Below are 15465 nucleotides of genomic sequence, written 5' to 3'. Positions count from 1 at the left end.
TGCGCTTAGTAATCCGATGTTTACTCTTGTTACCAGTGAAGACATCGTTGAATCGGTGTCACACACGCCGATTCAGCGATGTCTGCAGGAGGTCCAGCGATGAAACAAAGTGCTGGACTTTCTGCAGCGACCAACGACATCACAGCAGGATCCTGATCACTGCTGCCTGTCAAACTGAACGATATCGCTAGCCAGGACGCTGCAACGTCACGGATCGCTAGCGATATCGTTCAGTGTGACGGTACCTTAAGCCCTTTGATTCTACATTTATCTTGTGCTGCTCTGTCCAATTATTTATCCAAGAGATAAATGCTAATAGAACAATGACAGAATAAGGAGCAAAGGACGGCCACAGCGGACTGTAAACATCAGATTTACATTGTTTCTCTTGGATATCGCTTCTTGTCAAATTCCGAAGCCTCGCCGAGAAATTGTCAAGGATTCTGCTCACGGCCATGCCAGTTTTCACACATACACTAACAAGCCAATTAACAACCCCTCAGTTTGGCTGCTGACGAAACCCCACTGAAATGAAGAAATCTTTCAAGCACTAAGTGACTTTAGCGAGCGAATGATAAGGAGCAAAATATAACACCTAGCATTAATGTGACAACGCTTCTGAACCGCGCCGAAAAGCGCAGAACAAAGCAAAGAAGATAAATGAAAGGAAACCAAGAAATGTATAAATCTGAGCAAATATTACAATCTGACCAGCAATATACAATACTACCACCACACAGCCACCATGATGAGCGGGACCATGAAGGACTTGTATATCTGTGATCATATAACAGGGTTGCTCTCTGCAGAAATAGTGCCACTCTGGTCCATGGGCAGCGCCAGGTATAGAATGGGCTGATGTACCCGGTACAATACTATTCTTCGGAAAACAGCAGACCTCTTTCTTTTTAATTATGGATTACCCCCCTCCCTTTCCAATAGGTTTCTGCTACCTGATCTGAGAGCAGCCTGATGTATTCCAGCAATGTGTCACTTACTGGGCTGAGGGCTGCATATTTTTTTTATTTTTATAAAATCACAGCGTTATCTGTAGCAGATCTATTAGTGCTCTGAATGCAGAGCTCTTTATAGCTCCGCCCACATCACCGATTGGCAGGTTTATGCCTATGCACATTGTACACAGAAAGCTGCCAATCAGTGGTGAAGGTGGGGTTGGACTAAATGGCAGCAGGTTTACTAATCCACTCATCACTTTGTATATCAGGAGGAGATTACCAAAACTACAACAAGCAGCCCAGTAAGTGGCACATCCAGAGGCGTAGCTAGGGTTTTGGTTCGGGGGGCGGGGGACTTCTGAGTGGGCCCCTAACCAGATAACCTTTATTACAACTGGGTGACACGCCCTAATACTGGAGGAGAACCTCAGCAGATGACCGCGCTGTTACTGAAAATAATCTCTATATAAAGACCAATATTGATATTGCTGCCATATGGTCAGTGGTAGATACCAGTCCTATAGAACATATAAGTAATCACAGCACAGTTACAGATAATGTCTTACCGCTGACGTTTTTTCTGATGGAATCGTTCACTTTTCTCGTCTTTTCCATCTGGCCCAGACCGACATGACAACTTCTCCAGCCACGTCTCGGCTGCAGAGAATACAACAAAGACACTTTTCATGTCTCATATTTTCAGCACCGTCACCATCTATTCAAAACCTGCATAAAATCCTTATCCTGCTGATCCCCCAGTACTGAGCCGCTGCAGCCGTATGTGACCCTTTTACTGCACCTGCTGTATGGTTCTGTGCCCTCTACATTCTAAAGCACCTCTCTAGAACAGGGATGGGGAACCTCAGGCCCCAGGGCCATATACGGCCCTCGATGACCTTTTATCAGGCCCCTGAGCAGATTCTCAGGGACCGCATTCTTGGGCAGGGAGGTGTAATTTGATTACAACCACCTTATTAATTTCTTCTTGCTCCGTTAGCACACACACAGTGTCCACTACTGAACACTGAAGGGCATGCAATGAAAGATTACGTCCTGAAACCAGTGCCAGAGTCAGGATGCACTTTGTGGGCGGAGTTTGTACGGCCCCCGAAGGATGGTATAAATATCCAAATGGCCCGTGGCAGAAAAAAGATTCCCCACCCCTGCTCTAGAATATAGTAATGCCAGGTGAAAGTGCCCTAGAAAACAGTGCCCACATTTTGTCCTTTAGAAAGTAATACTGCCCTCTGTGTGCACCTTTGAGAGTCACAGTAACCCAAGTTCCTGTATAACAATAAGTGCCCACTTTACATTTAATAATGTCCCGAATCTCCCCCCTGTACAGCTCCCGTATACAAAGTACAATGCCCCCTCACTGTGTATATACTGACCTCTTAGTATCCCCCAAACTGTGTGATGGCTTCAACACTGTATGATGGCCTTGTCACTGTAATTCTCCACACTGTATGATGGCCCCCTATATAGCCCTCAATATAATATAATGCACTCCACATAGGTAGACTCTATATAGTATAATGCAGTCCCCATAAGAAGAATCTATATAGCATAATGAACTCCCCATAGGCAGACTCTATATAGTATAATGCACTCCCCATAGGCAGACTCTATATAATATAATGCACTCCCCATAGGCAGACTCTATATAGTATAATGCACTCCCCATAGGCAGACTCTATATAGTATAATGCAGTCCCCATAAGAAGAATCTATATAGCATAATGAACTCCCCATAGGCAGACTCTATATAGTATAATGCACTCCCCATAGGCAGACTCTATATAGTATAATGCACTCCCCATAGGCAGACTCTATATAGTATAATGCACTCCCCATAGGCAGACTCTATATAGTATAATGCACTCTCCATAGGCAGACTTTATATGGTATAATGCACTCCCCATAGGCAGACTCTATATAGTATAATGCACTCCCCATAGGCAGACTCTATATAGTATAATGCACTCCCCATAGGCAGACTCTATATAGTATAATGCACTCTCCATAGGCAGACTTTATATGGTATAATGCACTCCCCATAGGCAGACTCTATATAGTATAATGCAATCTCCATAGGCAGACTTTATATGGTATAATGCACCTCCCTATAGGCAGACTTTATATTGTATAATGAACTCCCCATAGGCAGACTCTATATAGTATAATGCACTCCCCATAGGCAGACTCTATATAGTATAATGCACTCCCCATAGGCAGACTCTATATAGTATAATGCACTCTCCATAGGCAGACTTTATATGGTATAATGCACTCCCCATAGGCAGACTCTATATAGTATAATGCAATCTCCATAGGCAGACTTTATATGGTATAATGCACTCCCCATAGGCAGACTCTATATAGTATAATGCAATCTCCATAGGCAGACTTTATATGGTATAATGCACCTCCCTATAGGCAGACTTTATATTGTATAATGAACTCCCCATAGGCAGACTCTATATAGTATAATGCACTCCCCATAGGCAGACTCTATATAGTATAATGCACTCCCCATAGGCAGACTCTATATAGTATAATGCACTCTCCATAGGCAGACTTTATATGGTATAATGCACTCCCCATAGGCAGACTCTATATAGTATAATGCAATCTCCATAGGCAGACTCTATATAGTATAATGCACTCTCCATAGGCAGACTTTATATGGTATAATGCACCTCCCTATAGGCAGACTCTATATAGTATAATGCAATCTCCATAGGCAGACTCTATATAGTATAATGCACTCTCCATAGGCAGACTTTATATGGTATAATGCACCTCCCTATAGGCAGACTCTATAGTATAAAGCAGGTCCCCATAGCCAGACTCTATATAGTATAATACACCCCTCCAGGCAGACTAATGCTCCTCCCCCCCCCCCCAATAGGCAGACTCTTAATATAATGCAGCCCATTAGGCCTCTATAGTATAATACACCTCCATAGAAAAATAAACAATACTCACCCCTCTTCAGGGACATCACTGATAGGGGGATGATGGGAGAGGGAGTGTAACGTTCCTTCTCTCATCAATGCGGTCAGTTTTATGAGAATCTAGCTGTGCTCGCCGATACAGTTACAGTAGCGTAGCTCCGGTTGGGCCCTCTCAGGGCGCAGGGGCCGGGGTGACTGTCCCCTATGCCCCCCGTAGCTACGCTATTGAGCACATCGCTGGAATCCAAGTCTCTGCCCCTACATCACCATCAAATTAGGTAGCAAATACTTCATGACATATTCTCTAACTAAGGTCGAGACATTGAAGGTCGAGAAAAGAAAACCACTATGAAAAATTAACTCTGTGCAGTCATAAAATCATATCAGTTGGTGGGAGTACACCTCTCTATGAAAAGAACGGTAAACTATACTCATTCAGGAAAACTACACCAAAATGTAAAGTGAACTATAGATATATCAGTGTTTGCTGACGGTAACGTTGGGGGTTACATGATGATGCGAGGGCAACAGCAACTCAATGCAAAAAAAAAAAAAAAAGCAGGGGCTTCCCTATGGGAAAGCAAGTTGCAAGGAAAGTTGCAACCTTCAAAAGAAACCTGACCATTGTAGAGTTATTTTTATAAAACCATTTTCTGCAACTTTATATTAAAGGGATTATCCCAAGTAACAAAGCCATCCCCTAAAATAGAGTACATTATTGATAGCTATGGGTGCAACCGTTGGGAACCCCACAGTTCCCAATAACAGACACTGCAGAATGAATGGCGCAGATGTCACGCTTGTGCCCCTCCACTCCATCCATCCATTCTCTATGGGACTACAGGAAATGGAAGAGTGAAGCAAAGTGTTCAATTAAGCTGCTAGGGAGCCTGTGTCCGCTCAGTGAGCTAAAAAGATTAACCCAACAGTAAAGGAAAGGATTGTGCATTCCCATCTCCAAGATCCTGTCCCAATATGTAATAGTAAGAATATTAGCAAATACCTCCAACTAGAAATGTAGTATAGTTCTTCTGATTCACTATGTCACTTAGTGCAATGCCCTGCACATGGAATATCCTAGGTATCCATGGTTATGATAACTCATATAGTGAAAGTGAGATCTTAGTGGTCATAACCATGGATACCCAAGATACTGCAATGCACTACATCAGGTAAGTGACATAGCGAATCAGAAAAACTATACTATACTTCTAGTTGGAGGTATTTGCTAATATTCTTACTATTATACCTATTACATATTTATTACATATTGGGATAGGATCTTGGAGATGGAAATAGCTCTTTAAATGGCGTCCAAAGTTTTACATTGAAGAATCAGTTGCTGCAGCTCACCAGTTTTGTATTACTACACTCCCTGACAGAAGTTGTGTCGCTTATCCATGTTGTGTAAATAAAAGCTTATAACCTGACATTAAATTCATTCATTGATTGTATAAATTATTCTTTTGAAATCTGAAACCCTCCGCAATGTGGTTTAAGTTAAGAAAATAAATTGGCATCAATGCAGAAATATTGATCAGTTAATGGACACAGAATGGTCAGATTTTGGCAAGACAAACGTTTTGTCGCCTGGTCATATAATGCACCCGATCCTAGTTTACATCCTCACCTGTGCTAATCTGTTAATTAGTGTGTGTATAAAAAGAAACCCAGCACCTCAGACCTTCACTTGAACTGCAACTTGAGCTCTGACAACATGCCAAAAATCCACCCTGCGACCAAAGCCTGGATTATTAAGAGGCTGAAGACCAGATCCACTGCAGAGGTGGCTGGCACCTTTAATGTGTCTCAGCATCAAGTACAAAGAACTTAAAAAAATTTGAAGAGACAAAAGAATAATTTATACGACCAATGGATGAATTTAACGTCAGGTTATAAGCTTTTATTTACATAACATGGATAAGCGACATAACGTCTGTCAGGGAATGTAACTAGTTAAAAAGGGGGGAAAAACAGCGGAAGGCAACTTTTCTTTTTTACATCAGTTGAAGCACAATAAAGACGATCCTGATGCCAATGATAAGTGAAAACCTTGCCTCAGATGATCGCCGATGAGTGGGAGTCAGAAGACCACGGTACACGTGTGTGGAAGGATAAATGAACATACAGCGCTTGTATTCTTTGAAGTCCAGGATCTATTGTCCTTTGATTCATTTGCTTATACATTGGTGGCCATTGTATTTTCAGAAGTAGAATAATACGAGGTGTCAGTCACACCTTTATTTGCAGTGAAGCCTCAAGGTTGCTGAAGTACCATAGAAATGGAAAGCGTAAAATAGAGAAAAGTATTAGAGCGGAACCTAAACCAACACATCCATGACACTGCTCTTTCACTTCTGTCTCTGCACCCACTTCACTTTCTGCCCACCTAAAGAAAAGAAAAATTCCACGCATTGCACAGATGTATCCACCAGTCCAAAGAAGTGGGTGTGATACACATTCATCATTTCTGTACTACAACTTCAATCGAACCTCATAATTGGAAACTTAGGTGAAAGGTCTTCCCCCTGATGATTAAAGTAATGAGATCTATTTTCCTAACCATTACTACAGACGAAAAAATCATAATAAACCGCAAGGATGGAATAAGAGTTAGAGGCTTTTTTTATACAATGAATGTATACTTACTGGTTTGGGCAATCCGTCTATACACTATGGGCACCCGCTTTCTTACCACTAGTAAAATGACTGTCTTGAAGAAATAAAAAAAATGTAATCTTTTTACCCCTTCATTAAGCGGAAATAAATTTTTAATGTCACACTTAGAAATGCAGTAAATAATCAACTACTCGTAACTAATCAACAAATAAAATTAAACAGGAGTGTGAAATTCGTCATGTCCAGCTATATTCTCCCAGTGTGGCGATTCAGTACTAGAAAGCAGTTGGACACTTGGGCCCAGATTTATCATTCCCGTTGCACTCGCTTTTTTGACGAGTTTTGTGTCTCTTACGCCTGTTTTTCATTTGTTGTTTTTTGTTTTACGCCTTGTGGGCAGATTCCAGATGTTTTCGCCTGATTTATCAATTATGACTTTTTAAAAAATAAAAAAAAACAGAATCAACTCCACTCCAGTCCCCTTCTGATAGATTTTCGAATATGTCAGTATTTTGGTGCCACTTTTAACACAATGTGCAACTTTTGGAGTAATAAAAAAAAAGTTCAAGACAGAAAAAAAGACCATTTTGACTTTGCTTCAAATTCATGAGCAATTTTGAAGAAGTTCAATACTGCAACTAATACCACAACGCAGTACAAAAAAACCACATTAAGGCTATGTACACACATTGTGGATTTCCTGCGGATCCGCAGCGTTTTCTTCCGTGCAGAAATGCTGCCAATCCGCAAGTGAGTTACAGTACAATGTAAATCAATGGAAAAAAAACCGGTTTTTACGTACCGGTAATAGGATTTTACAGAGTCCACGACAGCACCCACAACGAGAGAGGGGATCCGCCCACCTTCCGGACAGGAACCTACAGGTTAAAAAGGGGCGGTCCCCCTCGCCCTCCAGTTTGTGTTCCAGAGTACAAGGGTTACCGCCAATGAATCAGTACATGACAATATCATATTAAACAATACTAAATACCACCACCTCTATAGAGTGAACTCTACGGCACACCTTCCAACAGAGTGCAGGAATAAGTAACTAAATACGGGGGGGAATGTATGGGTGCTGTCGTGGACTCTGTAAAATCCTATTACCGGTACGTAAAAACCGGTTTTCCTATCGCCACGACAGCACCCACAACGAGAGACTTTCAAAGACTATTTAACTGGGAGGGACCACAGCACTAAGTACTGAACGGCCAAACTGTAAGCTGGAATTAGCAGATAGATCAAGGCGATAGTGCTTATAAAAGGTGGAAGGTGATGACCAAGTTGCCGCCTTACATATCATTTCAATGGGGACATCTGCCTTCTCCGCCCAGGATGATGCCATGGCCCGAGTGGAGTGCGCCCTGATGCCTTCTGGTGGTGTTACTCCCTTGGCAGAATAGGCAAGACATATCGCTTCTCTAATCCATCTAGCGATAGAGTTCTTCGTGACACCAGAACCCTTTTTCCGATTCTGGAAAGAAACAAACAGAGCCCTACTCTGTCTCCAGCTTTGTGTCCTATCCAGGTATTCTAATATCGCCCTCTTTACATCTAGAGTATGATATTTTTTCTCCTCTTCTGAACCTGGATCTTCATAGAAGGATGGTAAATAAATCTCCTGACTTCTATGAAATTTAGTTGCTACTTTTGGTAAATATGCAGGATCAGGCTTTAAGATAATCTTATCCTGGAGAATTATTAGATAGGGAGGATCTACTGATAACGCATGTATATCACTGACCCTCCTGGCAGACGTTAATGCTAAAAGTAGAGCTGTCTTTTAAGTTAAATTTTTTATTGAAATAGAGTCTAATGGCTCGAACGGAGGTTCAGTCAACGCCTCAAGTACCAAATTTAAATCCCAAGGGAGAATTCTTACAATATGGATTGGGTTAGAACGCTGACATGCCTTAATAAATCTAGCAACCCATCTATTACCAGCTATATCACTGTTATATAGAGCTCCCAAGGCTGAAACATGAACTCTCAGAGTGTTGACCGCTAAGCCCAATTCCCAGCCTTTCTGAAGGAATTCTAAAATAGCTGAAATCGGAGCCTTATCTCCTAATGGTTGCTGATGAAACAAAAGGAATTTTTTCCAAATTTTCGAGTAGATCTTTGTAGTGACCTCCTTCCTACTTTTCAATAAAGTAGCTATTAAAGCGTTAGAGAACCCCCTCTCCCTCAGAAGCTCCCTCTCAAATTCCAAGCCGTTAAGTGAAGAGTCTCCAAATTTGGATGATGAAATGGACCCTGAGAGAGGAGTTCCGGAACCACTGGCAACACCCAGGGATCGGTCACAGACATTGTCATGAGGAGAGAGAACCAAGGCCTCCTGGGCCAGAAGGGGGCGATTAAGATCACTCTGGCTCTTTCCTCCCGGATCTTCCTGAGAACTATCGGAATCAGACACATTGGGGGAAAGGCATATGCCAGCTGGAAGTCCCAACGGACACGAAGGGAATCCACTATAAATGGTTGGTCTGTTATGTGTAAGGATGCGAACTTCCTGACCTTCCTGTTCCTCCTCGTAGCAAACAGATCTATTGTCGGCAACCCCCACAGATTGACTATCTGATCGAATATCTGTTGGTTTAGGGACCACTCTCCCTGACGAAGTGAATGGCGACTGAGGTAGTCCGCCTCTATATTGAGTTCCCCTCTTATATGTACTGCAGACAGGGATTGTAAGTGTTTCTCGGCCAGGGACAATATCTGTGCTGTAGTGGTCATCAGGGATCGAGACCTTGTCCCCCCCTGATGATTGATGTAGGCTACCACAGTCATATTGTCTGTTTGTATCTGTACATGCGTATTCCTCAGGGATGGTAGTAAGGAAAGAAGAGCCTGATAGACTGCAGTAAGCTCTCTTAGATTCGAGGAATTCTGGGACTCCTGACTCGACCATCGCCCTTGGGTTAGAATGTCTCCCATATGGGCTCCCCAACCGAACGGGCTGGCATCTGTTGTAATGATATTGTTCGGAGTGATGGTCCAGAGAACTCCTTTTGACAAATGTGCTGGATTGAGCCACCATCTCAGATCGTGAAGAGTGGCGGGTGATAATTTGAACTTTCTGCTCAGAGCACCGTGAAGATCTTTCTCTGCTCGAAGAACTTCGTACTGAAGTATTCGGGTATGAGCCTGAGCCCATGTTACCGCCGATATACACGCAGTCAAAGATCCTAGTAGAGACATTGCGTCTCTTAAACTTAAGTTTGGAGTTTTCCTTACAGCCGTGATTCTTTGAATAATCATCTGCTTCTTCTCTTCTGGTAGGAAGGATGACTGATCTTCTGAGTCTAGAAGAACTCCTAGGAACACTTGACGTCTTGTGGGTTCCAGTTTTGACTTTTACCAGTTGATTATCCATCCGAGATCCTGTAGGGATGATATTATGGCATTTACCCTAGACGTACACTGGTCAATTGAATTTCCTACTATCAAAAAATCGTCTAGATAGGGCACCACAAGGGTTTCTCTTTCCCTAATATGGGCCATTACTTCAGAAACAACCTTAGTAAAAACTCTAGGTGCCATGGACAGGCCAAAGGGCATTGCCAAAAATTGAAAATGTTTAATCCGATGGTTTACCCATACTGCCATCCTGAGGAATTGCTGGTGATTTCTGTGAACTGGAAGATGGTAGTACGCATCTTTTAGATCCAAGACCGACATGTAGCACCTAGGAAACAAAAGCTTAGTTGTTGACTTAATGGATTCCATCTTAAAAGCGTGGTACTGAAGATATCTATTCAATTTACGTAAATTTATGATAGTCCTAAAGGACCCATCAGGTTTAGAGATTAAGGGTACAGTCACACTATAACATTTCGATCGCTACGACGGTACGATTCGTGACGTTCCAGCGATATCGTTACGATATCGCTGTGTCTGACACGCAGCAGCGATCAGGGATCCTGCTGAGAATCGTACGTCGTAGCAGATCGTTTAGAACTTTCTTTCATCGCTGGATCTCCCGCTGTCATCGCTAGATCGGTGTGTGTGACACCGATCTAGCGATCTAGCGATGCGATCCAGCGATGCGTTCGCTTGTAACCAGGGTAAACATCGGGTAACTAAGCGCAGGACCGCGCTTAGTTACCCGATGTTTACCCTGGTTACAAGCGTTCAACTAAAAAAAAAAAAACAGCACACACTTACATTCTGGTGTCCGTCAGGTCCCTTGCAGTCTGCTTCCCGCACTGTGACTGCCGGCCGTAAAGTGAAAGCAGAGCACAGCGGCTGTGCTTTCACTTTCACTTTACGGCCGGCAGTCACTGAGTGCGGGAACCAGACTGCAAGGGACCTGACGGACACCAGAATGTAAGTATGTGCTGTTTGTTTTTTTTTAGTTTAACGCTTGTAACCAGGGTAAACATCGGGTAACTAAGCGCGGTCCTGCGCTTAGTTACCCGATGTTTACCCTGGTTACCCATGGACCTCGGCATCTTGGTCGCTGGAGAGCGGTCTGTGTGACAGCTCCCCAGCGACCACACTACGATTTACCTACGATCACGGCCAGGTCATATCGCTGGTCGTGATCGTAGGTAAATCGTATAGTGTGACGGTACCCTAAGAATAGCGGAGAATAAAAGCCTGTCTTCTCCTGATGTTTTGGTACTTCTTCAATAACTCGCTTTGTAAGCAATTGTTGAATCTCTAATTCTAAGGCCTGTTGTTGGGCCGGAGTGTCCAGTGATGTTATCACAAAATGATCTGGGGGAGTTCTCAAAAATTCTAATTTTAATCCGGACTCAACCACCCCCATTATCCAGGCACTAGAAGAAATCTTTTTCCATCTATCTGAGAAGAACTTTAGTCTTCCCCCTACTGGTAGATCTGTTCTATCTGTAGTTACGTCTACGTCTTGAGAAAGATGAAGGGTTCTTATAGTATCCACCTTTCTTCTTATGATCTGATGCTTCCGAATCGCGATTATACCCCTGCTGGTCTGGCTGGAATCTCCTGAAGGGCATGCGTCTTCGGAAGGCGTTCCTAAAAGTGGGATTAAACGTTTTAGGAAATCCCTTCTTCCTATCTTCTGCCTTTGCAAGGATGTCATCCAGCACCGGGCCGAATAGGTACTCACCCCTACATGGAATGGAGCAAAGTTTGGCCTTAGCCTGGGCATCCCCCTTCCATGTCTTTAGCCATAGAGCCCGTCTGGCTGCATTCGAAAGACCTGCCGATCTTGCAGCCAATTTCAGAGAATCAATTGAGGCGTCTGCTAGATAAGCTGCTCCTTCTCTGACCTGAGACAGGGAATTCAGCAACTTATCCCTGGGTACCTTCGCTTTAAGCTGCTCCTCCAGCTGAGTCACCCAGACCATGATTGATCTGGCCGTACAGGTGCCTGCAATAGCCGGCTTAAAGGCTCCAGATGATGACTCCCATAGTTTTTTAAGGAGCATGTCAGCCTTTCTATCTGAAGGATCCTTGAGGAGCCCTACATCTTCTAACGGAAGTGAGGCTGTTTTTGAAGTAGAGGCTACTGCCGCATCTATTTTAGGAACCTTCATCCACTGTGACAAGGTGTCATCTTCAAAGGGGTACCTTCTTTTTGCAGCTGAAGGTAAAAACCCTTTATCCAGCTTGTCCCACTCCCGTTTGACCAGATCTTTAACAGAATCCACCACTGGGAAAGCATTCCGACTTCTCTGGCTCAGCCCTGCGAACATGATCTCCTGGGTTGTTTTTGGTTCTTTACTCTCTGCAACCCCCATAGTTGCACGGACTGCCTTAATTAAGGTTTCCATACCCTCCATGGAAAAGCAAGGTCTTCCCTCCTCATCTGAAGAGGATGCCGAAGAACTTTCCGAACACTCGCCTTCTTGTACTGAAGGGCTGGAATCGGACACCAACTCCACACTGCTTTTTTCATGCCGTTTGGTTTTAAGGGATGATTTTATTTCTTCCCTAATTACTTCCCTCAGATCCGATACCCGGAGAGGGGTCTCTTCTTCTAACATACGACATATGCATAATAGGCATAACTTTTTAACATAGGTGTCAGGTAGAGGCTCTGTGCATACAGCACACTGCTTATGCTTGGATTTGGAGACCTTTTTCCCCTATAATAAAGCATAGTGTAGAAAACGGCTGTATCAGGCAATGGTTTACATATTACACTCACCACTGCTGAAAAAATGTAGAGTACCGGTTTTTGAGGGGGTGAGGCGCGACGTGACGCTGGTTTGCCAGGATCCTGCTGCCCACGTTCGCCGCTATGAGACCTGTGCTCTCCTGCCTGTCGGTGTTCAGCGTCTCCTGCTGAAGACATATTGCCGCACACCCATCTCACCTGAGCGCTGCTCCTTTTCAAAAGTCCCGCGCTCCTCCTCCCGGTCTCCTCCGGAAGTCGATCGATCACTTCCGGGTCATAAGCGCCGACCTGCTCCCGCAGCGTCGCGCGCGTGTGGACGACCCAGGGCGGCGTGCCTTCCCCAGGGAACGCCACTTCGGCATTCAGCCGCTCCTTGCCAGACGAGGGGGGAAGCTGGACACAGGACTTCCCCCGACGCTGCTTCCGGGCCCCTGACTCTGCCGTTCCCACCTGGACACCGCACAGAGGCTTGGCGGACCCGGGTAGGTGAAACGACCTGTAGGCTCCCGCCGTCCGGACAGGAACCCAAACTGGAGGGCGAGGGCGACCGCCCCTTTTTAACCTGTAGGTTCCTGTCCGGAAGGTGGGCGGATCCCCTCTCTCGTTGTGGGTGCTGTCGTGGCGATAGGAAAAAATGCTGTGCTAATGGTGTGGAAAATTCCGCACGGAAAAGCTGTGAATTAAAAGAAGGAGAATGTCACTACTTTTGTGTGGATCTGCAGCGTTTCTGCACCCTTCCATTATAGAAATCCGCAGGGGTAAAAAACGCAAGAAATCCGCACAAAATCCGCATGAAAAAAAATTGCATCAAATCCGCACCTGCACATAGCCTAAAACCCCTCCACAAATGATGAATCGAGGCCTTGGTGCCATTTGTGCCCTGCAGTATCTACATGTGGGCAGCGTTCAGGAGGCTTCAGAGGAAAATAGTTTCCTCATTAGGAAACCCTATAACTTCCCCATCACCAAAAACCAACATGACAGTTGTTGTATTGCAAGCATGCAGAAAAAATGCTGTGCTAATGGTGTGGAAAATTCCGCACGGAAAAGCTGTGAATTAAAAGAAGGAGAATGTCACTACTTTTGTGTGGATCTGCAGCGTTTCTGCACCCTTCCATTATAGAAATCCGCAGGGGTAAAAAACGCAAGAAATCCGCACAAAATCCGCATGAAAAAAAATTGCATCAAATCCGCACCTGCGTTTTCTGCCAAGAGATGCAGAATTCCACACAAAAAATTCCAGAGGCAAATAAGCATCGTGTGCACATAGCCTAAAACCCCTCCACAAATGATGAATCGAGGCCTTGGTGCCATTTGTGCCCTGCAGTATCTACATGTGGGCAGCGTTCAGGAGGCTTCAGAGGAAAATAGTTTCCTCATTAGGAAACCCTATAACTTCCCCATCACCAAAAACCAACATGACAGTTGTTGTATTGCAAGCATGCAGACAGAATGCCATGGTTTTTTGGAAACCAAGCAGGTGGGAAGGTGTACACATGTGGAATTATATACTTAACAAAAAAGTGTGAAGAACCTAGAATATAAAACATATTTTCAGTTGTTTCAAAGTAGCAACCTTTTGGCATTCTCTTGAGCTCAAGATGTAGTCACCGGGAATGGTCTTCCAACAATATTGAAGGAGTTCCCAGAGATGCTAAGCACTTGTTGGCCCTTTTGCCTTCACTCTGCGGTCCAGCTCACCCCAAACCATCTCGATAGGGTTCAGGTCTGGTGACTGTGGAGGTCAGGTCATCTGGCGTAGCAGCCCATCTCTCCTTCTTGGTCAAATAGCCCTTACACAGCCTGGAGGTGTGTTTGTGATCATTGTCCTGTTGAAAAATAAACACTAAACACTAAAAATAAACACTAAACGCAAACCGGATGGAATAGCATACCGCTGCAAGATGCTGAGGTAGCCATGCTGGTTCAGTATGCCTTCAATTTTGAATAAATCCCCAACAGTGTCACCAGCAAAGCACCCCCACACCATCACACCTCCTCCTCCATGCTTCACGGTGGGAACCAGGCATGTAGAGTCCATCCGTTCACCTTTTCTGCGTCGCACAAAGACACGGTGGTTGGAAACAAAGATCTCAAATTTGGACTCATCAGACCAAAGCACAGATTTCCACTGGTCTAATGTCCATTCCTTGTGTTCTTTAGCCCAAACAAGCCTCTTCTGCTTGTTGCCCGTCCTTAGCAGTGGTTTCCTAGCAGCTATTTTACCATGAAGGCCTGCTGCACAAAGTCTCCTCTTAACAGTTGTTGTAGAGATGTGTCTGCTGCTAGAACTCTGTGTGGCATTGACCTGGTCTCTAATCTGAGCTGCTGTTAACTTGTGATTTCTGAGGCTGGTGACTCGGATAAACTTATCCTCAGAAGCAGAGGTGACTCTTGGTCTTCCTTTCCTGGGGCGGTCCTCATGTGAGCCAGTTTCTTTGTAGCGCTTGATGGTTTTTGCCACTGCACTTGGGGACACTTTCAAAGTTTGCCCAATTTTTCAGACTGACTGACCTTCGTTTCTTAAAGTAATGATGGCCACTCCTTTTTCTATACTAAGCTGCCTTTTTCTTGCCACAATACAAATTCTAACAGTCTATTCAGTAGGACTGTCAGCTGTGTATCCACCAGACTTCTGCACAACACAACTGATGGTCCCAACACCATTTATAAGGCAAGAAATCCCAACCGGATAGGGCACACCTATGAAGTGAAAACCCTTCCCGGTGACTACCTCTTGAAGCTCATCAAGAGAACGCCAAGAGTGTGCAAAGCAGTCATCAAAGCAAAAGGTGGCTACTTTGAAGAACCTAGAATATAAGAC

General features: G+C 44.2%; 1 protein-coding gene across 9 annotated transcripts in view; it reads right to left on the bottom strand.

The window, feature by feature from the left end:
* The window catches only part of MEF2A (myocyte enhancer factor 2A), a 205963-nt gene that overhangs the window by 116026 nt on the left and 74472 nt on the right, over window positions 1-15465 (bottom strand). The window contains exon 1 of one of the 9 annotated variants that reach the window (XM_069766295.1): window positions 1523-1614. The exons of the other annotated variants lie outside the window; for them this stretch is intronic. The gene's annotated coding sequence lies outside the window, so the exon portion shown is untranslated. Of the gene's footprint in view, window positions 1-1522; window positions 1615-15465 lie in introns of those variants that run through there. 9 annotated transcript variants of the gene reach the window in all.

This window comes from Ranitomeya imitator, chromosome 4, assembly GCF_032444005.1.
Source record: "Ranitomeya imitator isolate aRanImi1 chromosome 4, aRanImi1.pri, whole genome shotgun sequence".
Lineage (NCBI taxonomy): Eukaryota > Metazoa > Chordata > Amphibia > Anura > Dendrobatidae > Ranitomeya > Ranitomeya imitator.
The sequence above is the reverse complement of the archived record's forward strand: the minus strand, read 5'-3'. Positions and strand labels throughout refer to the sequence as shown.